Source organism: Haliotis rufescens, unplaced genomic scaffold, assembly GCF_023055435.1.
Source record: "Haliotis rufescens isolate VD_foot unplaced genomic scaffold, xgHalRufe1.0.p SCAF_10, whole genome shotgun sequence".
Lineage (NCBI taxonomy): Eukaryota > Metazoa > Mollusca > Gastropoda > Lepetellida > Haliotidae > Haliotis > Haliotis rufescens.
The window spans coordinates 3,989,582-4,017,043 of NW_025963780.1; the positions used below are offsets into that span (position 1 = coordinate 3,989,582).

The 27,462-nt window shown below is 40.9% G+C and overlaps 28 non-coding genes across 28 annotated transcripts; all 28 read right to left on the bottom strand.

The window, feature by feature from the left end:
- Positions 1-463: 463 nt before the first annotated feature.
- On the bottom strand, positions 464-535 carry Trnap-cgg. Its single transcript has one exon. It is a non-coding gene; the product is annotated as a tRNA-Pro (tRNA).
- An 848-nt stretch (positions 536-1,383) lies between these two features.
- Positions 1,384-1,455, bottom strand: Trnar-ccu. The gene has a single exon. It is a non-coding gene; the product is annotated as a tRNA-Pro (tRNA).
- A 630-nt stretch (positions 1,456-2,085) lies between these two features.
- Trnap-cgg lies at positions 2,086-2,157 on the bottom strand. Its single transcript has one exon. It is a non-coding gene; the product is annotated as a tRNA-Pro (tRNA).
- Positions 2,158-2,787: 630 nt separating this feature from the next.
- Positions 2,788-2,859, bottom strand: Trnap-cgg. Its single transcript has one exon. It is a non-coding gene; the product is annotated as a tRNA-Pro (tRNA).
- Positions 2,860-3,496: 637 nt separating this feature from the next.
- Trnap-cgg lies at positions 3,497-3,568 on the bottom strand. Its single transcript has one exon. It is a non-coding gene; the product is annotated as a tRNA-Pro (tRNA).
- Positions 3,569-4,197: 629 nt separating this feature from the next.
- Trnap-cgg lies at positions 4,198-4,269 on the bottom strand. The gene has a single exon. It is a non-coding gene; the product is annotated as a tRNA-Pro (tRNA).
- A 630-nt stretch (positions 4,270-4,899) lies between these two features.
- Positions 4,900-4,971, bottom strand: Trnap-cgg. The gene has a single exon. It is a non-coding gene; the product is annotated as a tRNA-Pro (tRNA).
- Positions 4,972-5,608: 637 nt separating this feature from the next.
- Trnap-cgg lies at positions 5,609-5,680 on the bottom strand. Its single transcript has one exon. It is a non-coding gene; the product is annotated as a tRNA-Pro (tRNA).
- A 635-nt stretch (positions 5,681-6,315) lies between these two features.
- On the bottom strand, positions 6,316-6,387 carry Trnap-cgg. The gene has a single exon. It is a non-coding gene; the product is annotated as a tRNA-Pro (tRNA).
- Positions 6,388-7,016: 629 nt separating this feature from the next.
- Positions 7,017-7,088, bottom strand: Trnap-cgg. The gene has a single exon. It is a non-coding gene; the product is annotated as a tRNA-Pro (tRNA).
- Positions 7,089-7,717: 629 nt separating this feature from the next.
- On the bottom strand, positions 7,718-7,789 carry Trnap-cgg. Its single transcript has one exon. It is a non-coding gene; the product is annotated as a tRNA-Pro (tRNA).
- Positions 7,790-8,426: 637 nt separating this feature from the next.
- Positions 8,427-8,498, bottom strand: Trnap-cgg. Its single transcript has one exon. It is a non-coding gene; the product is annotated as a tRNA-Pro (tRNA).
- A 635-nt stretch (positions 8,499-9,133) lies between these two features.
- Trnap-cgg lies at positions 9,134-9,205 on the bottom strand. The gene has a single exon. It is a non-coding gene; the product is annotated as a tRNA-Pro (tRNA).
- A 629-nt stretch (positions 9,206-9,834) lies between these two features.
- On the bottom strand, positions 9,835-9,906 carry Trnap-cgg. The gene has a single exon. It is a non-coding gene; the product is annotated as a tRNA-Pro (tRNA).
- A 5,613-nt stretch (positions 9,907-15,519) lies between these two features.
- Trnap-cgg lies at positions 15,520-15,591 on the bottom strand. The gene has a single exon. It is a non-coding gene; the product is annotated as a tRNA-Pro (tRNA).
- Positions 15,592-16,228: 637 nt separating this feature from the next.
- Positions 16,229-16,300, bottom strand: Trnap-cgg. The gene has a single exon. It is a non-coding gene; the product is annotated as a tRNA-Pro (tRNA).
- Positions 16,301-16,935: 635 nt separating this feature from the next.
- On the bottom strand, positions 16,936-17,007 carry Trnap-cgg. The gene has a single exon. It is a non-coding gene; the product is annotated as a tRNA-Pro (tRNA).
- A 629-nt stretch (positions 17,008-17,636) lies between these two features.
- On the bottom strand, positions 17,637-17,708 carry Trnap-cgg. The gene has a single exon. It is a non-coding gene; the product is annotated as a tRNA-Pro (tRNA).
- A 629-nt stretch (positions 17,709-18,337) lies between these two features.
- On the bottom strand, positions 18,338-18,409 carry Trnap-cgg. The gene has a single exon. It is a non-coding gene; the product is annotated as a tRNA-Pro (tRNA).
- Positions 18,410-19,046: 637 nt separating this feature from the next.
- Trnap-cgg lies at positions 19,047-19,118 on the bottom strand. The gene has a single exon. It is a non-coding gene; the product is annotated as a tRNA-Pro (tRNA).
- A 635-nt stretch (positions 19,119-19,753) lies between these two features.
- Trnap-cgg lies at positions 19,754-19,825 on the bottom strand. The gene has a single exon. It is a non-coding gene; the product is annotated as a tRNA-Pro (tRNA).
- Positions 19,826-20,454: 629 nt separating this feature from the next.
- On the bottom strand, positions 20,455-20,526 carry Trnap-cgg. Its single transcript has one exon. It is a non-coding gene; the product is annotated as a tRNA-Pro (tRNA).
- A 637-nt stretch (positions 20,527-21,163) lies between these two features.
- On the bottom strand, positions 21,164-21,235 carry Trnap-cgg. Its single transcript has one exon. It is a non-coding gene; the product is annotated as a tRNA-Pro (tRNA).
- A 635-nt stretch (positions 21,236-21,870) lies between these two features.
- Positions 21,871-21,942, bottom strand: Trnap-cgg. The gene has a single exon. It is a non-coding gene; the product is annotated as a tRNA-Pro (tRNA).
- Positions 21,943-22,571: 629 nt separating this feature from the next.
- On the bottom strand, positions 22,572-22,643 carry Trnap-cgg. Its single transcript has one exon. It is a non-coding gene; the product is annotated as a tRNA-Pro (tRNA).
- A 637-nt stretch (positions 22,644-23,280) lies between these two features.
- Positions 23,281-23,352, bottom strand: Trnap-cgg. Its single transcript has one exon. It is a non-coding gene; the product is annotated as a tRNA-Pro (tRNA).
- A 629-nt stretch (positions 23,353-23,981) lies between these two features.
- Trnap-cgg lies at positions 23,982-24,069 on the bottom strand. The gene is given in 2 exon segments: positions 23,982-24,017; positions 24,034-24,069. It is a non-coding gene; the product is annotated as a tRNA-Pro (tRNA).
- Positions 24,070-24,704: 635 nt separating this feature from the next.
- On the bottom strand, positions 24,705-24,776 carry Trnap-cgg. Its single transcript has one exon. It is a non-coding gene; the product is annotated as a tRNA-Pro (tRNA).
- Positions 24,777-27,462: the final 2,686 nt, after the last annotated feature.

Genomic DNA, 27,462 nt, shown 5'->3' on the forward strand with positions numbered 1-27,462 from the left:
ATCATCTAAACACTTTGGGATGCTCAAAATAAATCTCTCTATACAATATATTATTAATTAATTTCCCCTTATGTAATGAACATGCATCGTGCATTTACTTCAATGCAATACAGTAGTTCATAGAAGGACAAACTCAAGAAACATTTAGGCACATCTTAAGGCTTGCGAGCCTGACAAAACGTAAAGAATGGACTTCGTTATGAAGTAACTTAATCAAATCCGTTTTTTATCATTCGCCTTCAACTCATTTACTCACTTTTCTGCTACAAAAAATAAACCACGTCCCAAGACCTTCCAATTAATTGCTAAGCTCTTTCCATGAACGCAAGGTTTACTTCTCAGTGATAAAAAGATGCAAAGTACAAAAAATCATCGCCGAGAGATTCCAAGCTGATGCTTCTTCCATCTCTTGGGACTGACAGGAGAAGCATTTCAGCTACAAAAATGTTTTTGTCAAAAGTTTGGGCTCGTCCGGGAGTCGAACCCGGGACCTCTCGCACCCGAAGCGAGAATCATACCACTAGACCAACGAGCCGCACATCTTTGACAAGCTTATCGACGTTCCTGTCGCAGTCACAGCATATCAACTGACCTCATTTCTTCTTCATTTAATCAATTGAAACACTTTACCTTCATTCACATGCTTGGAATAACCATCATCTAAACACTTTGGCAATGCTCAAAATAAATCTCTCTATTCAATATATTATTAATTAATTTCCCCTTATGTAATGAACATGCATCGTGCATTTACTTCAATGCAATACAGTATTTCATGAAAGGACAAACTCAAGAAACACTTAGGCACATCTTAAGGCTTGCGAGCCTGATAAAACGCAAAGAATGGACTTGGTTATGAAGTAACTTAATCAAATCCGTTTTTAACATTCGCCTTCAACTCATTTACTCACTTTTCTGCTACAAAAAATAAACCACGTCCCAAGACCTTCCAATTAACTGCTAAGCTCTTTCCATGAACGCAAGGTTTACTTCTTGAGGACGAACTCAAGAAACATTTAGGCACATCTTAAGGCTTGCGAGCCTGATAAAACGCAAAGAATGGACTTGGTTATGAATTAACTTAATCAAATCCGTTTTTAACATTCGCCGTCAACTCATTTACTCACTTTTCTGCTACAAAGAATCAAACCATGTCCGCAAGACCTACAAACCAATTGCTAAATTGCTTCCATGAACGCAAGGTTTACTTCTCAGTGATAAAAAGATGCATTAGACATGGTGTACATTTTCAAAGTAATCAGTTGACAAAATATGCTTAAGTACAAAGAATCATCGCCGAGAGATTCCAAGCTGATGCTTCTTCCATCTCTTGGGACTGACAGGAGAAGCATTTCAGCTACAAAATGCTTTTGCCAAAAGTTTGGGCTCGTCCGGGAGTCGAACCCGGGACCTCTCGCACCCGAAGCGAGAATCATACCACTAGACCAACGAGCCGCTCTCCAACACCAAGTTCTTGGACGTTCTATCGCAGTCACTACAAATCATCTGACCTCATTTCTTCTTCATTTAATCAATTGAAACACTTTACCTTCATTCACATGCTTGGAATAACCATCATCTAAACACTTTGGCAATGCTCAAAATAAATCTCTCTATACAATATATTATTAATTAATTTCCCCTTATGTAATGAACATGCATCGTGCATTTACTTCAATGCAATACAGTAGTTCATGGAAGGCCAAACTCAAGAAACATTTAGGCACATCTTAAGGCTTGCGAGCCTGATAAAACGTAAAGAATGGACCTGGTTATAAAGTAACTTAATCAAATCCGTTTTTAACATTCGCCGTCAACTCATTTATTCACTTTTCTGTTTCAAAAAAACAAACCACGTCCCAAGACCTACAAACCAATTGCTAAATTGCTTCCATGAACGCAAGGTTTACTTCTCAGTGATAAAAAGATGCAAAAGACATAGTGTACATTTCCAAAGTAATCAGTTGACAAAATATGCTTAAGTACAAAGAATCATCGCCGAGAGATTCCAAGCTGATGCTTCTTTCATCTCTTGGGACTGACAGGAGAAGCATTTCAGCTACAAAATGCTTTTGCCAAAAGTTTGGGCTCGTCCGGGAGTCGAACCCGGGACCTCTCGCACCCGAAGCGAAAATCATACCACTAGACCAACGAGCCACTCTCCAATACCAAGCTCTTCGACGTTCTATCGCAGTCACAAAATATCATCTGACCCCATTTCTTCTTCATTTAATCAATTGAAACACTTTACTTTTCATTCATATGCTTGGAATAACCATCATCTAAACACTTTGGCAATGCTCAAAATAAATCTCTCTATACAATATATTATTAATTAATTTCCCCTCATGTAATGAACATGCATCGTGCATTTACTTCAATGCAATACAGTAGTTCATAGAAGGACAAACTCAAGAAACATTTAGGCACATCTTAAGGCTTGCGAGCCTGACAAAACGTAAAGAATGGACTTCGTTATGAAGTAACTTAATCAAATCCGTTTTTAACATTCGCCGTCAACTCATTTACTCACTTTTCTGCTGCAAAAAATAAACCACGTCCCAAGACCTTCCAATTAATTGCTAAGCTCTTTCCATGAACGCAAGGTTTACTTCTCAGTGATAAAAAGATGCAAAAGACATGGTGTACATTTTCAAAGTAATCAGTTGACAAAATATGCTTAAGTACAAAGAATCATCGCCGAGAGATTCCAAGCTGATGCTTCTTCCATCTCTTGGGACTGACAGGAGAAGCATTTCAGCTACAAAATGCTTTTGCCAAAAGTTTGGGCTCGTCCGGGAGTCGAACCCGGGACCTCTCGCACCCGAAGCGAGAATCATACCACTAGACCAACGAGCCGCTCTCCAAAAGCTCTTCGACGTTCTATCGCAGTCTCAGCATATCATCTGACCTCATTTCTTCTTCATTTAATCAATTGAAACACTTTACCTTCATCCGCATACTTGGGATACCCATCATCTAAACACTTTGGTAGTGCTACAAATCACTCTCTCTGTACATTTCATTATTAATCAATCGCTCTCTTATGTAAGCAAAGCTACACTATGCATCTTACCACAATACATTATTTCACAGAGGAAAACATCAAGCAACATTTAGGCACACCTTAAGGCTTGGGAGCCTCACTTCATTGCACAAGAGAACTGGAAAAACGCAAAGAATGGGCTTGGGTTATGATGTAACTTATTCAAATCCGTTTTTAACATTCGCCTTCAACCCCCATTTCTGTTTCAAAAAACAAACCACGTCCCAAGACCTTCAAATCAATTGCTAAGTTGTTTTCATGAACGCAAGGTTTACTTCTCAGTGATAAAAAGATGCAAAAGACATAGTGTACATTTCCAAAGTAATCAGTTGACAAAAGATGCTTAAGTACAAAGAATCATCGCCGAGAGATTCCTAGCTGAAGCTTCTTCCATCTCTTGGGACTGACAGGAGAAGCATTTCAGCTACAAAATGCTTTTGCCAAAAGTTTGGGCTCGTCCGGGAGTCGAACCCGGGACCTCTCGCACCCGAAGCGAGAATCATACTACTAGACCAACGAGCCGCTCTCCAACACCAAGCTCTTCGACGTTCTATCGCAGTCTCTACATATCATCTGACCTCATTTCTTCTTCATTTAATCAATTGAAACACTTTACCTTCATCCACATGCTTGGAATAACCATCATCTAAACACTTTGGCAATGCTCAAAATAAATCTCTCTATACAATTTATTATTAATTAATTTCCCCTTATGTAATGAACATGCATCGTGCATTTACTTCAATGCAATACAGTAGTTCATAGAAGGCCAAACTCAAGAAACATTTAGGCACATCTTAAGGCTTGCGAGCCTGACAAAACGTAAAGAATGGACTTCGTTATGAAGTAACTTAATCAAATCCGTTTTTAACATTCGCCGTCAACTCATTTACTCACTTTTCTGCTGCAAAAAATAAACCACGTCCCAAGACCTTCCAATTAATTGCTAAGCTCTTTCCATGAACGCAAGGTTTACTTCTCAGTGATAAAAAGATGCAAAAGACATAGTGTACATTTCCAAAGTAATCAGTTGACAAAATATGCTTAAGTACAAAGAATCATCGCAGAAAGATTCAAAGCTGATGCTCCTTCCATCTCTTGGGACTGACAGGAGAAGCATTTCAGCTACAAAATGCTTTTGCCAAAAGGTTGGGCTCGTCCGGGAGTCGAACCCGGGACCTCTCGCACCCGAAGCGAGAATCATACCACTAGACCAACGAGCCGCTCTCCAATACCAAGCTCTTCGGCGTTCTATCTCAGTCACAAAATATCATCTGACCTCATTTCTTCTTCATTAAATCAATTGAAACACTTTACTTTTCATTCACATGCTTGGAATAACCATCATCTAAACACTTTGGCAATGCTCAAAATAAATCTCTCTATACAATATATTATTAATTAATTTCCCCTTATGTAATGAACATGCATCGTGCATTTACTTCAATGCAATACAGTAGTTCATAGAAGGCCAAACTCAAGAAACATTTAGGCACATCTTAAGGCTTGCGAGCCTGACAAAACGTAAAGAATGGACTTCGTTATGAAGTAACTTAATCAAATCCGTTTTTAACATTCGCTGTCAACTCATTTACTCACTTTACTGCTGAAAAAATTAAACCACGTCCCAAGACCTTCCAATTAATTGCTAAGCTCTTTCCATGAACGCAAGGTTTACTTCTCAGTGATAAAAAGATGCAAAAGACATAGTGTACATTTCCAAAGTAATCAGTTGACAAAATATGCTTAAGTACAAAGAATCATCGCCGAGAGATTCCAAGCTGATGCTTCTTCCATCTCTTGGGACTGACAGGAGAAGCATTTCAGCTACAAAATGCATTTGCAAAAAGTTTGGGCTCGTCCGGGAGTCGAACCCGGGACCTCTCGCACCCGAAGCGAGAATCATACCACTAGACCAACGAGCCGCTCTCCAAAAGCTCTTCGACGTTCTATCGCAGTCTCAGCATATCATCTGACCTCATTTCTTCTTCATTTAATCAATTGAAACACTTTACCTTCATCCGCATACTTGGGATACCCATCATCTAAACACTTTGGTAGTGCTACAAATCACTCTCTCTGTACATTTCATTATTAATCAATCGCTCTCTTATGTAAGCAAAGCTACACTATGCATCTTACCACAATACATTATTTCACAGAGGAAAACATCAAGCAACATTTAGGCACACCTTAAGGCTTGGGAGCCTCACTTCATTGCACAAGAGAACTGGCAAAACGCAAAGAATGGGCTTGGGTTATGATGTAACTTATTCAAATCCGTTTTTAACATTCGCCTTCAACCCCCATTTCTGTTTCAAAAAACAAACCACGTCCCAAGACCTTCAAATCAATTGCTAAGTTGTTTTCATGAACGCAAGGTTTACTTCTCAGTGATAAAAAGATGCAAAAGACATAGTGTACATTTCCAAAGTAATCAGTTGACAAAAGATGCTTAAGTACAAAGAATCATCGCCGAGAGATTCCTAGCTGAAGCTTCTTCCATCTCTTGGGACTGACAGGAGAAGCATTTCAGCTACAAAATGCTTTTGCCAAAAGGTTGGGCTCGTCCGGGAGTCGAACCCGGGACCTCTCGCACCCGAAGCGAGAATCATACCACTAGACCAACGAGCCGCTCTCCAACACCAAGCTCTTCGACGTTCTATCGCAGTCTCTACATATCATCTGACCTCATTTCTTCTTCATTTAATCAATTGAAACACTTTACCTTCATCCACATGCTTGGAATAACCATCATCTAAACACTTTGGCAATGCTCAAAATAAATCTCTCTATACAATTTATTATTAATTAATTTCCCCTTATGTAATGAACATGCATCGTGCATTTACTTCAATGCAATACAGTAGTTCATAGAAGGCCAAACTCAAGAAACATTTAGGCACATCTTAAGGCTTGCGAGCCTATCAAAACGCAAAGAATGGACTTGGTTATGAAGTAACTTAATCAAATCCGTTTTTAACATTCGCCGTCGACTCATTTACTCACTTTTCTCCTACGAAAAACAAACCACGTCCCCATGACCTACAAATCAATTGCAAAATTGTTTCCATGAACGCAAGGTTTACTTCTCAGTGTTAAACAAATATAAAAGACATTTATAAAGTGTACATTTCTACTGTAATCAGTTGGCAAAGGATGCTTTAAGACAAACAAGCATCGTCGAGAGATTCCAAGCTGATGCTTCTTCCATCTCTTGGGACTGACAGGAGAAGCATTTCAACTGCAAATGTTTTTGCCAAAATATTGGGCTCGTCCGGGAGTCGAACCCGGGACCTCTCGCACCCGAAGCGAGAATCATACTACTAGACCAACGAGCCGCTCTCCAACACCAAGCTCTTCGACGTTCTATCGCAGTCTCTACATATCATCTGACCTCATTTCTTCTTCATTTAATCAATTGAAACACTTTACCTTCATCCACATGCTTGGAATAACCATCATCTAAACACTTTGGCAATGCTCAAAATAAATCTCTCTATACAATTTATTATTAATTAATTTCCCCTTATGTAATGAACATGCATCGTGCATTTACTTCAATGCAATACAGTAGTTCATAGAAGGCCAAACTCAAGAAACATTTAGGCACATCTTAAGGCTTGCGAGCCTGACAAAACGTAAAGAATGGACTTCGTTATGAAGTAACTTAATCAAATCCGTTTTTAACATTCGCCGTCAACTCATTTACTCACTTTTCTGCTGCAAAAAATAAACCACGTCCCAAGACCTTCCAATCAATTGCTAAGCTCTTTCCATGAACGCAAGGTTTACTTCTCAGTGATAAAAAGATGCAAAAGACATAGCGTACATTTCCAAAGTAATCAGTTGACAAAATATGCTTAAGTACAAAGAATCATCGCAGAAAGATTCAAAGCTGATGCTCCTTCCATCTCTTGGGACTGACAGGAGAAGCATTTCAGCTACAAAATGCTTTTGCCAAAAGGTTGGGCTCGTCCGGGAGTCGAACCCGGGACCTCTCGCACCCGAAGCGAGAATCATACCACTAGACCAACGAGCCGCTCTCCAATACCAAGCTCTTCGGCGTTCTATCTCAGTCACAAAATATCATCTGACCTCATTTCTTCTTCATTAAATCAATTGAAACACTTTACTTTTCATTCACATGCTTGGAATAACCATCATCTAAACACTTTGGGATGCTCAAAATAAATCTCTCTATACAATATATTATTAATTAATTTCCCCTTATGTAATGAACATGCATCGTGCATTTACTTCAATGCAATACAGTAGTTCATAGAAGGCCAAACTCAAGAAACATTTAGGCACATCTTAAGGCTTGCGAGCCTGACAAAACGTAAAGAATGGACTTCGTTATGAAGTAACTTAATCAAATCCGTTTTTAACATTCGCTGTCAACTCATTTACTCACTTTACTGCTGAAAAAATTAAACCACGTCCCAAGACCTTCCAATTAATTGCTAAGCTCTTTCCATGAACGCAAGGTTTACTTCTCAGTGATAAAAAGATGCAAAAGACATAGTGTACATTTCCAAAGTAATCAGTTGACAAAATATGCTTAAGTACAAAGAATCATCGCCGAGAGATTCCAAGCTGATGCTTCTTCCATCTCTTGGGACTGACAGGAGAAGCATTTCAGCTACAAAATGCTTTTGCCAAAAGTTTGGGCTCGTCCGGGAGTCGAACCCGGGACCTCTCGCACCCGAAGCGAGAATCATACCACTAGACCAACGAGCCGCTCTCCAAAAGCTCTTCGACGTTCTATCGCAGTCTCAGCATATCATCTGACCTCATTTCTTCTTCATTTAATCAATTGAAACACTTTACCTTCATCCGCATACTTGGGATACCCATCATCTAAACACTTTGGTAGTGCTACAAATCACTCTCTCTGTACATTTCATTATTAATCAATCGCTCTCTTATGTAAGCAAAGCTACACTATGCATCTTACCACAATACATTATTTCACAGAGGAAAACATCAAGCAACATTTAGGCACACCTTAAGGCTTGGGAGCCTCACTTCATTGCACAAGAGAACTGGAAAAACGCAAAGAATGGGCTTGGGTTATGATGTAACTTATTCAAATCCGTTTTTAACATTCGCCTTCAACCCCCATTTCTGTTTCAAAAAACAAACCACGTCCCAAGACCTTCAAATCAATTGCTAAGTTGTTTTCATGAACGCAAGGTTTACTTCTCAGTGATAAAAAGATGCAAAAGACATAGTGTACATTTCCAAAGTAATCAGTTGACAAAAGATGCTTAAGTACAAAGAATCATCGCCGAGAGATTCCTAGCTGAAGCTTCTTCCATCTCTTGGGACTGACAGGAGAAGCATTTCAGCTACAAAATGCTTTTGCCAAAAGGTTGGGCTCGTCCGGGAGTCGAACCCGGGACCTCTCGCACCCGAAGCGAGAATCATACCACTAGACCAACGAGCCGCTCTCCAACACCAAGCTCTTCGACGTTCTATCGCAGTCTCTACATATCATCTGACCTCATTTCTTCTTCATTTAATCAATTGAAACACTTTACCTTCATCCACATGCTTGGAATAACCATCATCTAAACACTTTGGCAATGCTCAAAATAAATCTCTCTATACAATTTATTATTAATTAATTTCCCCTTATGTAATGAACATGCATCGTGCATTTACTTCAATGCAATACAGTAGTTCATGGAAGGCCAAACTCAAGAAACATTTAGGCACATCTTAAGGCTTGCGAGCCTATCAAAACGCAAAGAATGGACTTGGTTATGAAGTAACTTAATCAAATCCGTTTTTAACATTCGCCGTCAACTCATTTACTCACTTTTCTCCTACGAAAAACAAACCACGTCCCCATGACCTACAAATCAATTGCAAAATTGTTTCCATGAACGCAAGGTTTACTTCTCAGTGTTAAACAAATATAAAAGACATTTATAAAGTGTACATTTCTACTGTAATCAGTTGGCAAAGGATGCTTTAAGACAAACAAGCATCGTCGAGAGATTCCAAGCTGATGCTTCTTCCATCTCTTGGGACTGACAGGAGAAGCATTTCAACTGCGAATGTTTTTGCCAAAATATTGGGCTCGTCCGGGAGTCGAACCCGGGACCTCTCGCACCCGAAGCAAGAATCATACTACTAGACCAACGAGCCGCTCTCCAACACCAAGCTCTTCGACGTTCTATCGCAGTCTCTACATATCATCTGACCTCATTTCTTCTTCATTTAATCAATTGAAACACTTTACCTTCATCCACATGCTTGGAATAACCATCATCTAAACACTTTGGCAATGCTCAAAATAAATCTCTCTATACAATTTATTATTAATTAATTTCCCCTTATGTAATGAACATGCATCGTGCATTTACTTCAATGCAATACAGTAGTTCATAGAAGGCCAAACTCAAGAAACATTTAGGCACATCTTAAGGCTTGCGAGCCTGACAAAACGTAAAGAATGGACTTCGTTATGAAGTAACTTAATCAAATCCGTTTTTAACATTCGCCGTCAACTCATTTACTCACTTTTCTGCTGCAAAAAATAAACCACGTCCCAAGACCTTCCAATCAATTGCTAAGCTCTTTCCATGAACGCAAGGTTTACTTCTCAGTGATAAAAAGATGCAAAAGACATAGCGTACATTTCCAAAGTAATCAGTTGACAAAATATGCTTAAGTACAAAGAATCATCGCAGAAAGATTCAAAGCTGATGCTCCTTCCATCTCTTGGGACTGACAGGAGAAGCATTTCAGCTACAAAATGCTTTTGCCAAAAGGTTGGGCTCGTCCGGGAGTCGAACCCGGGACCTCTCGCACCCGAAGCGAGAATCATACCACTAGACCAACGAGCCGCTCTCCAATACCAAGCTCTTCGGCGTTCTATCTCAGTCACAAAATATCATCTGACCTCATTTCTTCTTCATTAAATCAATTGAAACACTTTACTTTTCATTCACATGCTTGGAATAACCATCATCTAAACACTTTGGGATGCTCAAAATAAATCTCTCTATACAATATATTATTAATTATATTTCAACCAATCACGACGTAGATCGTGATCACGTGAGATAGCGAGAGCGAACCAGGCGTCAGTGCGTTAACGAACCTTGCAGGAAGAAGACAAGGGTGATTATGCTCTGACAATTCAGTGACTTAATCTATGCCCTTTAGCTCAAAGTGTGTACAATTACCGTTTGAGCTGGAATATCTACTCTCAGCGTGTACAATTACCGTTTGAGTGGTCATCAACATCCATCTGTTCTTTACCAAGAACAGAACAGGTGATCAACAACAGCCCCACGGGGGTACCAGCCAAGATGGCGGACGCTATGCTGCAATCAGCGGAGCACTCTCCCAGAGCTAATGATGTACTCGGCAAAATCTTGGATGACATGAATGCTTCATCATCTAAAGGTGGAGAAGGATGTCAAAAGCCACGTCCTAAAAGCGCTAAAAAGCGCTCCCTGGCATCTAAGGAACAACCCAAATCCAGTTCCAAACAAGCCAAAGAGGTTAGTAACTCGGCAGATAACCAGGCCTCCAACGGCAAGTCCCCGACTACACCCTCTAATGAGAGTCAAGACTGGCTTCTAGCCCAAGTCATGCAACAGAATATGAACACTCAGCAGCTGATATCCAGTATGACATCATCTATTTCCAAACTTGGAGACACTATGGCTTCATTTGTGAATCAGACACCACCCCTCAGCCTTGCTAGTGCAACTGTGACCCGTCCTCCATATGATGAAAGAGGGGAGGGGGGGAGCGCCATGGGCCATGAGTCCAGCGACGAGCTGTCTGACTGTGGCGGGAACGGCGCCATGGAAGACCTCTTTGATGATGCCGACTCTAGCGCGGTGGCAGCTGAAGAGGCTGCAGGTGCTCTGGGAACAGCGGATGACTCCACGCAAATGGATGAAAGTAGTGATATCTTAGACTCCCTGCTTCAGGATTATACCAACGAAGATCTCTTAGGCCCACCTATACAACCAAAGTTGGCAGAGGCAATGAACAATATGATGTTCAAGAAAATGCCTGACGAAAAGTTGAAAGAGAAACTTTCAGTTTACAAGTCTCCCCACAACTGTGAGTTGGTGAAAACGAGCAAAGTCAACCCAGAAATCTGGACTAAGCTCAAATCACAAGAACGGTCAAATGACATAAAGATGCAGAAACTCCAAGCTCCTGTCCTTAGGGCAGCTGTGCCATTGCTACACCTGGCCAGCGACCTGCTAAAAGTTAAGAACAAGGAAATGTCAGTGCAGCAATTAGACATCAAACAACTGGCGAAACAGGCCACTGATGCCATTAGTCTGCTCGCTCACGTGAACACAGAGCTAAACTACCGCCGACGGGAAATGATCAGACCACATCTCAATAAGCAATTCCAGCAGTTGTGTTCACCTCAGACGCCTATGTCTACCCTGCTGTTTGGAGACAACTTGGCGGAAACGATCAAGTCAATGAGTATGACCAACAGATTGGCTCAACAACTCACCTACAGTCAGCAGCGCCCGGCGCCCTACCACAAGCCGTTTACTGCATACAAGACTCCCTCTTATGCAACCAGCCGTAACCATGGCAACCCGGTGAGAGGAAGGGGTTTTTTAGACAGGAGTCGCCCCTTCCACAAGAAGAAATTCGAAGGGGGGAGGCACTAACTGGTACCCCAAGAGAGGTGAGCACTTTCAATATACCAAACAATGTATTTGTTGCGGGTAGACTACGATTTCACGTTCAGAGCTGGCAAGAACTATCTTCAGACCCGTTTATCTTGCAGACTGTAACTGGTTCTTACATAGACTTTACTTCGTTGCCCGTCCAGTCGCATATTCCCAAAGAAATTAGCTTCTCACCCCAAGAACATTTCATCATAGGTGGAGAAATCGCTAAACTTTTAGCTAAGGGAGTTATCGTTCCATCACGTCGTGAACATGGTGAATACATATCCACAATCTTCATTAGACTTAAGAAAAACGGGACATACAGACTTATCCTGAATCTGAAGCAACTAAATGGAAGTGTAGACTATGTCCATTTCAAGATGGACAGCCTTACAGCTGCTATCTCATTAGTGCGTAAGGACTGTTACATGGCATCGATAGATTTGAAAGATGCCTACTACACTGTGCCTGTTCATCCAAATCATCAGAAATACCTTAAATTCTTCTGGCAAGGTCAGCTATACCAGTTTACTGTTCTGCCAAACGGACTTAGTTGTGCTCCTAGATACTTCACAAAATTACTTAGAGTGCCGTTTTCATTTCTGAGAACACGGGGACATACTAATGTCGGATACATTGATGATTCGTTCATCGTTGGTGATGATAAGAAAGAATGTTCAACGTTTGTTTCGGAAACTGCTGTCTTGTTCACCAAACTAGGCTTTGTTTTACACCCTGAAAAATCGGTACTGTCACCTACACAGGAAATCACTTTTCTTGGTTTTGTCATCAACTCGTCATCAATGACCGTTTCTCCAGTTCCATCTAAAGCTCAGTTCGTGAAACAAGCCTGTGAAGCATTACTCAAGAAACAGTTGTGTTCGATCCGGGAACTAGCCGAGGTGATTGGTTACATGGTAGCGTGCTTTCCCGGAGTTCGATTAGGCCCCCTTAACTTCCGTCGCCTTGACAACGGCAAGTCACACGCTCTTCGAAACGCGAAAGGCAATTTTGACAAGGTATTAGAAGTCACCACAGATCAAACGGCTGATCTACAATGGTGGGTAGATAATGTGTGTACAAGTAGCAAGCCGATAAGTGTCGCACCTCCGGTAATTACCCTGACCTCAGACGCGTCAGACACCGGGTGGGGTGGGGCCCGCGGGAAACAGTCCACCGGCGGCCGGTGGTCACGTGATGAAACCGTTAAACATATAAACTACCTTGAGTTACTTGCGGCCTTCTTGACACTGCGGACATTCTGTTCCCTAGAATCCAGCTGTCATGTGAAACTAATGATTGACAATACCACGGCCGTCAGTTATATCAACAACATGGGTGGTAAGAAACCACCACTTGACAGCCTCGCAAGAGACACTTGGCTATGGGGTCTGCAGCGAGACTTGTGGTTAAGTGCGTGCCATGTTCCGGGTAAAGACAATGTGATTGCGGATCGAGAATCTAGAATAATGAAAGACAATACTGAGTGGTACATCGTTGATGAAGTGTTCAGTGAAATATGTAGGGTATTTGGGAAACCTGACATAGATTTGTTTGCCTCAAGACTTAATACTAGACTTGAAAAATATGCTTCTTGGAAGCCAGACCCAGATGCATGTGCCATTGACTCTTTTACGTTTGCATGGAATACTCACTTCTACGCTTTCCCGCCTTTCAGCATCCTGAATGCAGTGATAAAGAAAGTGGAAGAAGACCAAGCCAGAGGACTACTAGTGGCCCCAGTGTGGCCCACACAACCATGGTTCTCCAGACTCCTCAGACTCCTCATCCATCCACCAGTCATACTACCACCAGTCTCTCAGATCCTACGCCTTCCACACAACAAGGAGGCGAGACACTCTCTCGACAGAATGAAACTTGCAGTGTTTCCCTTATCAGGCTATCTCTTACACGGAGAGGAGTTTCGGACAGAGCTGCCAGTGTTATCCTCCAATCCTGGCGCAAATCCACTAGAGACCAGTACTCCACATACATCAAGAGATGGGTTGCGTTTTGTAATCAAAGGGAAATTGATACGCTGTGTCCATCTGTGACCGAGGTGTTAGATTTTCTGACGGAACTCTATGAGTTACACAACCTTGGTTACAGTGCACTTAACACAGCCAGATCCGCTCTGTCCTGTGTTATATCAGCAGATAACGTCACCATTGGATCTCATCCTCTCATTAACCGCTTCATGAAGGGAGTTTTTCAGACTCGCCCCTCACTTCCCAGAAACTCAGTGACGTGGGATACCAGTGTTGTTCTAGGTTATCTTAAAACATTGATGCCTTTGAAGGAACTGTCGTTGAAAGATTTGACACTTAAAACTGTGACTTTGATTGCGCTATTGTCAGGGCAGAGACTGCAAACTGTTCAACTATTAGATGTTAGAGATATTAGCTTGTTCAGTAGTTGTTGTAAGTTCAGAGTTGGTAGCCTGATCAAACAGTCGAGACCTGGGTCGCATCAGGCGGAGATCACTCTGCCGGCATACACGCCGAACAGTAGTCTGTGTATCGTTAGGGTATTACAGGAATACCTTGTCAGAACAGCTCCCATGCGGAACGGTGAGAATCAGCTATTCATTAGCTACACACAGCCGCATAAGGCTGTAAGTAAAGATACCGTGTCACGCTGGATCAAGCAGGTGCTTCAGTTGAGTGGCATAGACATGAATACGTTCACGCCACACAGTACAAGAATGGCGTCGACTAGTGCCGCGTTACGACATTCTGTGCCGCTTCAGACTATACTGAAAACGGCAGGGTGGAGTAGTTCTGCGACTTTCTCCAAGTTCTACAACAAACCAGTGACTGACAATACGTTCGCATTGGCCATCCTCGACAACAGCTGAACTATTAAACATATAATCATGGAGACTCGTCACATTCCAAGGACTTGGAAGTAGAAGTACATAGACTGGCAAGTGGTTGTTTGAGATTGCCAATTTGGACGTTTCATTTGTTCATATTTGCATATTATAATTAAACTAGCTGTCAGCTTATATTCAGCATTTGTTCTTTGTTTGAAACACCTGTGCTTTAAACATCTCACGTGATCACGATCTACGTCGTGATTGGTTGAAATATAATCGTAGATTAAACGAGACTTACCTGTAAGTTGAAGGTTGATATAGATTATATGAAATAATCACAAGTAGGAGGGATCACGTGCCCTCCCGAACTTATACAGTTACCCACCCTGCTATTTACAGGGTTTCAAACGCTTTAAAGTCTGACGCCTGGTTCGCTCTCGCTATCTCACGTGATCCCTCCTACTTGTGATTATTTCATATAATCTATATCAACCTTCAACTTACAGGTAAGTCTCGTTTAATCTACGATTAATTTCCCCTTATGTAATGAACATGCATCGTGCATTTACTTCAATGCAATACAGTAGTTCATAGAAGGCCAAACTCAAGAAACATTTAGGCACATCTTAAGGCTTGCGAGCCTGACAAAACGTAAAGAATGGACTTCGTTATGAAGTAACTTAATCAAATCCGTTTTTAACATTCGCTGTCAACTCATTTACTCACTTTACTGCTGAAAAAAATAAACCACGTCCCAAGACCTTCCAATTAATTGCTAAGCTCTTTCCATGAACGCAAGGTTTACTTCTCAGTGATAAAAAGATGCAAAAGACATAGTGTACATTTCCAAAGTAATCAGTTGACAAAATATGCTTAAGTACAAAGAATCATCGCCGAGAGATTCCAAGCTGATGCTTCTTCCATCTCTTGGGACTGACAGGAGAAGCATTTCAGCTACAAAATGCTTTTGCCAAAAGTTTGGGCTCGTCCGGGAGTCGAACCCGGGACCTCTCGCACCCGAAGCGAGAATCATACCACTAGACCAACGAGCCGCTCTCCAAAAGCTCTTCGACGTTCTATCGCAGTCTCAGCATATCATCTGACCTCATTTCTTCTTCATTTAATCAATTGAAACACTTTACCTTCATCCGCATACTTGGGATACCCATCATCTAAACACTTTGGTAGTGCTACAAATCACTCTCTCTGTACATTTCATTATTAATCAATCGCTCTCTTATGTAAGCAAAGCTACACTATGCATCTTACCACAATACATTATTTCACAGAGGAAAACATCAAACAACATTTAGGCACACCTTAAGGCTTGGGAGCCTCACTTCATTGCACAAGAGAACTGGCAAAACGCAAAGAATGGGCTTGGGTTATGATGTAACTTATTCAAATCCGTTTTTAACATTCGCCTTCAACCCCCATTTCTCTTTCAAAAAACAAACCACGTCCCAAGACCTTCAAATCAATTGCTAAGTTGTTTTCATGAACGCAAGGTTTACTTCTCAGTGATAAAAAGATGCAAAAGACATAGTGTACATTTCCAAAGTAATCAGTTGACAAAAGATGCTTAAGTACAAAGAATCATCGCCGAGAGATTCCTAGCTGAAGCTTCTTCCATCTCTTGGGACTGACAGGAGAAGCATTTCAGCTACAAAATGCTTTTGCCAAAAGGTTGGGCTCGTCCGGGAGTCGAACCCGGGACCTCTCGCACCCGAAGCGAGAATCATACCACTAGACCAACGAGCCGCTCTCCAACACCAAGCTCTTCGACGTTCTATCGCAGTCTCTACATATCATCTGACCTCATTTCTTCTTCATTTAATCAATTGAAACACTTTACCTTCATTCACATGCTTGGAATAACCATCATCTAAACACTTTGGCAATGCTCAAAATAAATCTCTCTATACAATTTATTATTAATTAATTTCCCCTTATGTAATGAACATGCATCGTGCATTTACTTCAATGCAATACAGTAGTTCATGGAAGGCCAAACTCAAGAAACATTTAGGCACATCTTAAGGCTTGCGAGCCTATCAAAACGCAAAGAATGGACTTGGTTATGAAGTAACTTAATCAAATCCGTTTTTAACATTCGCCGTCAACTCATTTACTCACTTTTCTCCTACGAAAAACAAACCACGTCCCCATGACCTACAAATCAATTGCAAAATTGTTTCCATGAACGCAAGGTTTACTTCTCAGTGTTAAACAAATATAAAAGACATTTATAAAGTGTACATTTCTACTGTAATCAGTTGGCAAAGGATGCTTTAAGACAAACAAGCATCGTCGAGAGATTCCAAGCTGATGCTTCTTCCATCTCTTGGGACTGACAGGAGAAGCATTTCAACTGCGAATGTTTTTGCCAAAATATTGGGCTCGTCCGGGAGTCGAACCCGGGACCTCTCGCACCCGAAGCAAGAATCATACTACTAGACCAACGAGCCGCTCTCCAACACCAAGCTCTTCGACGTTCTATCGCAGTCTCTACATATCATCTGACCTCATTTCTTCTTCATTTAATCAATTGAAACACTTTACCTTCATCCACATGCTTGGAATAACCATCATCTAAACACTTTGGCAATGCTCAAAATAAATCTCTCTATACAATTTATTATTAATTAATTTCCCCTTATGTAATGAACATGCATCGTGCATTTACTTCAATGCAATACAGTAGTTCATAGAAGGACAAACTCAAGAAACATTTAGGCACATCTTAAGGCTTGCGAGCCTGACAAAACGTAAAGAATGGACTTCGTTATGAAGTAACTTAATCAAATCCGTTTTTAACATTCGCCGTCAACTCATTTACTCACTTTTCTGCTGCAAAAAATAAACCACGTCCCAAGACCTTCCAATTAATTGCTAAGCTCTTTCCATGAACGCAAGGTTTACTTCTCAGTGATAAAAAGATGCAAAAGACATAGTGTACATTTCCAAAGTAATCAGTTGACAAAATATGCTTAAGTACAAAGAATCATCGCAGAAAGATTCAAAGCTGATGCTCCTTCCATCTCTTGGGACTGACAGGAGAAGCATTTCAGCTACAAAATGCTTTTGCCAAAAGGTTGGGCTCGTCCGGGAGTCGAACCCGGGACCTCTCGCACCCGAAGCGAGAATCATACCACTAGACCAACGAGCCGCTCTCCAATACCAAGCTCTTCGGCGTTCTATCTCAGTCACAAAATATCATCTGACCTCATTTCTTCTTCATTAAATCAATTGAAACACTTTACTTTTCATTCACATGCTTGGAATAACCATCATCTAAACACTTTGGGATGCTCAAAATAAATCTCTCTATACAATATATTATTAATTAATTTCCCCTTATGTAATGAACATGCATCGTGCATTTACTTCAATGCAATACAGTAGTTCATAGAAGGCCAAACTCAAGAAACATTTAGGCACATCTTAAGGCTTGCGAGCCTGACAAAACGTAAAGAATGGACTTCGTTATGAAGTAACTTAATCAAATCCGTTTTTAACATTCGCCGTCAACTCATTTACTCACTTTACTGCTGCAAAAAATAAACAACGTCCCAAGACCTTCCAATTAATTGCTAAGCTCTTTCCATGAACGCAAGGTTTACTTCTCAGTGATAAAAAGATGCAAAAGACATAGTGTACATTTCCAAAGTAATCAGTTGACAAAATATGCTTAAGTACAAAGAATCATCGCCGAGAGATTCCAAGCTGATGCTTCTTCCATCTCTTGGGACTGACAGGAGAAGCATTTCAGCTACAAAATGCTTTTGCCAAAAGTTTGGGCTCGTCCGGGAGTCGAACCCGGGACCTCTCGCACCCGAAGCGAGAATCATACCACTAGACCAACGAGCCGCTCTCCAAAAGCTCTTCGACGTTCTATCGCAGTCTCAGCATATCATCTGACCTCATTTCTTCTTCATTTAATCAATTGAAACACTTTACCTTCATCCGCATACTTGGGATACCCATCATCTAAACACTTTGGTAGTGCTACAAATCACTCTCTCTGTACATTTCATTATTAATCAATCGCTCTCTTATGTAAGCAAAGCTACACTATGCATCTTACCACAATACATTATTTCACAGAGGAAAACATCAAGCAACATTTAGGCACACCTTAAGGCTTGGGAGCCTCACTTCATTGCACGAGAGAACTGGCAAAACGCAAAGAATGGGCTTGGGTTATGATGTAACTTATTCAAATCCGTTTTTAACATTCGCCGTCAACCCCCATTTCTGTTTCAAAAAACAAACCACGTCCCAAGACCTTCAAATCAATTGCTAAGTTGTTTTCATGAACGCAAGGTTTACTTCTCAGTGATAAAAAGATGCAAAAGACATAGTGTACATTTCCAAAGTAATCAGTTGACAAAAGATGCTTAAGTACAAAGAATCATCGCCGAGAGATTCCTAGCTGAAGCTTCTTCCATCTCTTGGGACTGACAGGAGAAGCATTTCAGCTACAAAATGCTTTTGCCAAAAGGTTGGGCTCGTCCGGGAGTCGAACCCGGGACCTCTCGCACCCGAAGCGAGAATCATACCACTAGACCAACGAGCCGCTCTCCAACACCAAGCTCTTCGACGTTCTATCGCAGTCTCTACATATCATCTGACCTCATTTCTTCTTCATTTAATCAATTGAAACACTTTACCTTCATCCACATGCTTGGAATAACCATCATCTAAACACTTTGGCAGTGCTCAAAATAAATCTCTCTATACAATTTATTATTAATTAATTTCCCCTTATGTAATGAACATGCATCGTGCATTTACTTCAATGCAATACAGTAGTTCATGGAAGGCCAAACTCAAGAAACATTTAGGCACATCTTAAGGCTTGCGAGCCTATCAAAACGCAAAGAATGGACTTGGTTATGAAGTAACTTAATCAAATCCGTTTTTAACATTCGCCGTCAACTCATTTACTCACTTTTCTCCTACGAAAAACAAACCACGTCCCCATGACCTACAAATCAATTGCAAAATTGTTTCAATGAACGCAAGGTTTACTTCTCAGTGTTAAACAAATATAAAAGACATTTATAAAGTGTACATTTCTACTGTAATCAGTTGGCAAAGGATGCTTTAAGACAAACAAGCATCGTCGAGAGATTCCAAGCTGATGCTTCTTCCATCTCTTGGGACTGACAGGAGAAGCATTTCAACTGCAAATGTTTTTGCCAAAATATTGGGCTCGTCCGGGAGTCGAACCCGGGACCTCTCGCACCCGAAGCGAGAATCATACTACTAGACCAACGAGCCGCTCTCCAACACCAAGCTCTTCGACGTTCTATCGCAGTCTCTACATATCATCTGACCTCATTTCTTCTTCATTTAATCAATTGAAACACTTTACCTTCATCCACATGCTTGGAATAACCATCATCTAAACACTTTGGCAATGCTCAAAATAAATCTCTCTATACAATTTATTATTAATTAATTTCCCCTTATGTAATGAACATGCATCGTGCATTTACTTCAATGCAATACAGTAGTTCATAGAAGGCCAAACTCAAGAAACATTTAGGCACATCTTAAGGCTTGCGAGCCTGACAAAACGTAAAGAATGGACTTCGTTATGAAGTAACTTAATCAAATCCGTTTTTAACATTCGCCGTCAACTCATTTACTCACTTTTCTGCTGCAAAAAATAAACCACGTCCCAAGACCTTCCAATTAATTGCTAAGCTCTTTCCATGAACGCAAGGTTTACTTCTCAGTGATAAAAAGATGCAAAAGACATAGTGTACATTTCCAAAGTAATCAGTTGACAAAATATGCTTAAGTACAAAGAATCATCGCCGAGAGATTCCAAGCTGATGCTTCTTCCATCTCTTGGGACTGACAGGAGAAGCATTTCAGCTACAAAATGCTTTTGCCAAAAGTTTGGGCTCGTCCGGGAGTCGAACCCGGGACCTCTCGCACCCGAAGCGAGAATCATACCACTAGACCAACGAGCCGCTCTCCAAAAGCTCTTCGACGTTCTATCGCAGTCTCAGCATATCATCTGACCTCATTTCTTCTTCATTTAATCAATTGAAACACTTTACCTTCATCCGCATACTTGGAATACCCATCATCTAAACACTTTGGTAGTGCTACAAATCACTCTCTCTGTACATTTCATTATTAATCAATCGCTCTCTTATGTAAGCAAAGCTACACTATGCATCTTACTACAATACATTATTTCACAGAGGAAAACATCAAGCAACATTTAGGCACACCTTAAGGCTTGGGAGCCTCACTTCATTGCACAAGAGAACTGGCAAAACGCAAAGAATGGGCTTGGGTTATGATGTAACTTATTCAAATCCGTTTTTAACATTCGCCTTCAACCCCCATTTCTGTTTCAAAAAGCAAACCACGTCCCAAGACCTTCAAATCAATTGCTAAGTTGTTTTCATGAACGCAAGGTTTACTTCTCAGTGATAAAAAGATGCAAAAGACATAGTGTACATTTCCAAAGTAATCAGTTGACAAAATATGCTTAAGTACAAAGAATCATCGCCGACAGATTCCTAGCTGAAGCATCTTCCATCTCTTGGGACTGACAGGAGAAGCATTTCAGCTACAAAATGCTTTTGCCAAAAGTTTGGGCTCGTCCGGGAGTCGAACCCGGGACCTCTCGCACCCGAAGCGAGAATCATACCACTAGACCAACGAGCCGCTCTCCAACACCAAGCTCTCCGACGTTCTATCGCAGTCTCTACATATCATCTGACCTCATTTCTTCTTCATTTAATCAATTGAAACACTTTACCTTCATCCACATGCTTGGAATAACCATCATCTAAACACTTTGGCAATGCTCAAAATAAATCTCTCTATACAATTTATTATTAATTAATTTCCCCTTATGTAATGAACATGCATCGTGCATTTACTTCAATGCAATACAGTAGTTCATAGGTGGACAAACTCAAGAAACATTTAGGCACATCTTAAGGCTTGCGAGCCTATCAAAACGCAAAGAATGGACTTGGTTATGAAGTAACTTAATCAAATCCGTTTTTAACATTCGCCGTCAACTCATTTACTCACTTTTCTCCTACGAAAAACAAACCACGTCCCCATGACCTACAAATCAATTGCAAAATTGTTTCCATGAACGCAAGGTTTACTTCTCAGTGTTAAACAAATATAAAAGACATTTATAAAGGGTACATTTCTACTGTAATCAGTTGGCAAAGGATGCTTTAAGACAAACAAGCATCGTCGAGAGATTCCAAGCTGATGCTTCTTCCATCTCTTGGGACTGACAGGAGAAGCATTTCAACTGCAAATGTTTTTGCCAAAAAATTGGGCTCGTCCGGGAGTCGAACCCGGGACCTCTCGCACCCGAAGCGAGAATCATACCACTAGACCAACGAGCCACTCTCCAACACCAAGCTCTTCGACGTTCTATCGCAGTCTCTACATATCATCTGACCTCATTTCTTCTTCATTTAATCAATTGAAACACTTTACCTTCATCCACATGCTTGGAATAACCATCATCTAAACACTTTGGCAATGCTCAAAATAAATCTCTCTATACAATTTATTATTAATTAATTTCCCCTTATGTAATGAACATGCATCGTGCATTTACTTCAATGCAATACAGTAGTTCATAGAAGGCCAAACTCAAGAAACATTTAGGCACATCTTAAGGCTTGCGAGCCTGACAAAACGTAAAGAATGGACTTCGTTATGAAGTAACTTAATCAAATCCGTTTTTAACATTCGCCGTCAACTCATTTACTCACTTTTCTGCTGCAAAAAATAAACCACGTCCCAAGACCTTCCAATTAATTGCTAAGCTCTTTCCATGAACGCAAGGTTTACTTCTCAGTGATAAAAAGATGCAAAAGACATAGTGTACATTTCCAAAGTAATCAGTTGACAAAATATGCTTAAGTACAAAGAATCATCGCCGAGAGATTCCAAGCTGATGCTTCTTCCATCTCTTGGGACTGACAGGAGAAGCATTTCAGCTACAAAATGCTTTTGCCAAAAGTTTGGGCTCGTCCGGGAGTCGAACCCGGGACCTCTCGCACCCGAAGCGAGAATCATACCACTAGACCAACGAGCCGCTCTCCAAAAGCTCTTCGACGTTCTATCGCAGTCTCAGCATATCATCTGACCTCATTTCTTCTTCATTTAATCAATTGAAACACTTTACCTTCATCCGCATACTTGGAATACCCATCATCTAAACACTTTGGTAGTGCTACAAATCACTCTCTCTGTACATTTCATTATTAATCAATCGCTCTCTTATGTAAGCAAAGCTACACTATGCATCTTACTACAATACATTATTTCACAGAGGAAAACATCAAGCAACATTTAGGCACACCTTAAGGCTTGGGAGCCTCACTTCATTGCACAAGAGAACTGGCAAAACGCAAAGAATGGGCTTGGGTTATGATGTAACTTATTCAAATCCGTTTTTAACATTCGCCTTCAACCCCCATTTCTGTTTCAAAAAGCAAACCACGTCCCAAGACCTTCAAATCAATTGCTAAGTTGTTTTCATGAACGCAAGGTTTACTTCTCAGTGATAAAAAGATGCAAAAGACATAGTGTACATTTCCAAAGTAATCAGTTGACAAAATATGCTTAAGTACAAAGAATCATCGCCGAGAGATTCCTAGCTGAAGCTTCTTCCATCTCTTGGGACTGACAGGAGAAGCATTTCAGCTACAAAATGCTTTTGCCAAAAGGTTGGGCTCGTCCGGGAGTCGAACCCGGGACCTCTCGCACCCGAAGCGAGAATCATACCACTAGACCAACGAGCCGCTCTCCAACACCAAGCTCTTCGACGTTCTATTTCAGTCTCTACATATCATCTGACCTCATTTCTTCTTCATTTAATCAATTGAAACACTTTACCTTCATCCACATGCTTGGAATAACCATCATCTAAACACTTTGGCAATGCTCAAAATAAATCTCTCGATACAATTTATTATTAATTAATTTCCCCTTATGTAATGAACATGCATCGTGCATTTACTTCAATGCAATACAGTAGTTCATGGAAGGCCAAACTCAAGAAACATTTAGGCACATCTTAAGGCTTGCGAGCCTGACAAAACTTTAAGAATGGACTTCGTTATGAAGTAACTTAATCAAATCCGTTTTTAACATTCGCAGTCAACTCATTTACTCACTTTTCTGCTGCAAAAAATAAACCACGTCCCAAGACCTTCCAATTAATTGCTAAGCTCTTTCCATGAACGCAAGGTTTACTTCTCAGTGATAAAAAGATGCAAAAGACATAGTGTACATTTCCAAAGTAATCAGTTGACAAAATATGCTTAAGTACAAAGAATCATCGCCGAGAGATTCCAAGCTGATGCTTCTTCCATCTCTTGGGACTGACAGGAGAAGCATTTCAGCTACAAAATGCTTTTGCCAAAAGTTTGGGCTCGTCCGGGAGTCGAACCCGGGACCTCTCGCACCCGGGACCTCTCGCACCCGAAGCGAGAATCATACCACTAGACCAACGAGCCGCTCTCCAACACCAAGCTCTCCGACGATCTATCGCAGTCTCTACATATCATCTGACCTCATTTCTTCTTCATTTAATCAATTGAAACACTTTACCTTCATCCACATGCTTGGAATAACCATCATCTAAACACTTTGGCAATGCTCAAAATAAATCTCTCTATACAATTTATTATTAATTAATTTCCCCTTATGTAATGAACATGCATCGTGCATTTACTTCAATGCAATACAGTAGTTCATAGGTGGACAAACTCAAGAAACATTTAGGCACATCTTAAGGCTTGCGAGCCTGACAAAACGCAAAGAATGGACTTGGTTATGAAGTAACTTAATCAAATCCGTTTTTAACATTCGCCGTCAACTCATTTACTCACTTTTCTCCTACGAAAAACAAACCACGTCCCCATGACCTACAAATCAATTGCAAAATTGTTTCCATGAACGCAAGGTTTACTTCTCAGTGTTAAACAAATATAAAAGACATTTATAAAGTGTACATTTCTACTGTAATCAGTTGGCAAAGGATGCTTTAAGACAAACAAGCATCGCCGAGAGATTCCAAGCTGATGCTTCTTCCATCTCTTGGGACTGACAGGAGAAGCATTTCAACTGCAAATGTTTTTGCCAAAAAATTGGGCTCGTCCGGGAGTCGAACCCGGGACCTCTCGCACCCGAAGCGAGAATCATACCACTAGACCAACGAGCCAGATAATAGATACGTAATTCAAATTCAAATCTGAATCCTTTCGAAATAACGCTGATTAAACACAAAGCAATTTCATGGGGACAAACCACAGCAACCGAAACGAGCATCTTTGCGCTTGAACTAAAAACACGGTCTTCTGGCTTTTGTTTTATTAAAGAGGGTCGTTTTGTTTTTTTGGGGAGTTAATTCAATTACCCTTTCCTGATGAAGTTTGATTAAAATAAACAAAAAAAAACAACTTCTGTGTAGTCATTTGGCAGCTGATCAGCATATCTCACTGTATTAAGCCATACCTGACTTTCTGAGGTCTTTGATATAAAAAAGGACAGCTTGCATGTACATACCTATCGTCAGTTAAATTAAACAAGCCGTGATATATACAATCATAGTTACCTCCCTTTAGTCTGATGTGGCATGCCCGCATATTTGTCAACTTCTATTAATAAACATTTTTGGGCGTGTTCTCAGCTGGGATTGCGATTTCCCTCGGTGTGACGTCACAGGGCAAATGAATCACCGCTTGACAAAGGCTCGGACGGGTTACTGGTCTTCAGACAGGCCTACTTTGTCGTTATAAACGACCGGCAGTAAACATGTTGAGGTCACATCATAGCATTCATACGAATGCTATGCGTACGAACTCGTGTTTATAAATTTATTAATGTGTCCTTTTATGGTACTACGTTTTTTCTTAACTATTGTTAAAGGAAACCGCACTAGACATAGTGTTCCACTTGGCCACAGTTAAGTGAGTGAGTGAGTTGGGTTTAACGGCGCTTTGAATTTTGTTCCGGTTATATCACAGCGTGTCAGTTTAATGTGGGAGCAAAGCCTGAAGTGATGCAGGTCTCAGACATTTACCACTTTGGTGAAACCCACGAGTATGGGCATGGTGCTGGCAAACGTAGAAACCTAATCGGGGCGAACCGGGATTCGAACCCACAATTATAGGATCCTGGCGTGCCTAAGGGACGTAACTCTCTACAGCGAATGGGTAACCCTTTCCCCTACAGTTATGTATTAGGTATTTTAATTCGATATATTTTTAGATTTTCAGTTTTCGTTTAGAAAATATTCACCGGTCTTTTGCTTTTTGTGAGCAATGTAATCTGTTTCGGCGAATAATCTATACTCTGGCGTTGATATTTTCCATTCACAAAAAATGTGAAGCGGGAGACACTTTATTTTTTTGTTCCAAACCAACGATTTAACTGTGATTCACATGAAGCAGGTACGTTTAGTCGGACTATGTATGTGTAAAGAGAATCTCACCCTAGTGTCAAATATATCAGATATATTACGACGATTTGATAAAACTTACAACTATCCAAGACTTGCCGGGGATATTTTTACTTTTATCAACAAGTCGTGATATATTTGAGATGTGACGTCATGATAACCGATGACGTCACAGTGGTCTGAAAAGCATTGCGATGAAAGTTCATTGTAGCACTATCTCCAAGTGATATCACAAGTAGAAGCCAGTTTTTGACAGTAAACAGAGATAACTACACGAGTGTGTGTCAGATTTTTCTTACCACGAGTTGTTTGATAACGTATCTAACGATCGATAATATGTTTCTTACACACCCTAAAATCGCAATGACCGCCTACGTGGCCTAAGGGTAGAGCGTCCACCCGGAGAGCGGAAGGTCCGCGGTTCGATCCCCGACCGCGTCATACCAAAAGACGTAAAAGGTGGTACTTCTTGTTACCCTGTCTGGCGCTCGGCATTAAGGGGCTAAAACAAGGACTGGTCGGCTCGGAGTCAGTATCTGTGTCTGAGTGGGGTATTCATGTTAAACTGCGGCATGGTATCTCAGTGAGCTAGCACTATAAATCGGCATCAGTCCGGACTAGTACAAGCAGCCACACAAACACACACACGTACATGCACGTCGCTATATAAGTTCAATAATCTTGGACGCGACGTTAAACCCCATTTCACCTCACCTAAAATCGCAACTTTTTTAGGATCGAATGGACGTTTTTTGTCTTTTCTCTTGATCGCGGTGGCGCATTAATACATAACATAACGGTCATTATTGACGTCACCCGACGCTCACGCTCATAATACCATATATATACACAAACATCATCAAGTTAGAAACATCTGCATGCAACGGTACATCGAGCTTTAAACCCAGGTCATTGTGTTTGAGGGGAGCCGGCGGCACGACCGACTCATCGGGTCAAAAACTCACGGACTTGACATAAATATTCAAGTAAAGTGTCACACTCCGTCGCAGTGGTGACTCAGCATAACACCACTGCCACAGGCTAATTTGCATATCACGTGACCGGACTTTTCTCTTGTTTGTAAACAAACGCGCTTTTTCAGAAATCAGTATAGAACGGACTAATGCAAGTATTGGGGGGCGCTTTACATATTGTTTTGCATAACTATATAGATATGCTACTACAACTGCGACAGTGAGTTGCATGACAATATATATTTATGCATCAAAGTGACCGTGTCGCTAGCTCTCCGTTGCGCTTCGATGACAGCACGTGGAGCCGTACAACCAATGTAAACATAGGATAACTACGCAAAAACAAGTAGATTTTTACGTATTTGCATACTTTCTCAATGAAAGTTAACCATTCTATGACATTTGCTTATGAAAATGTGTAGACTTGTCAAACATGAAACGGATGAAAAGCATATGCAATATCTTGAATGGAC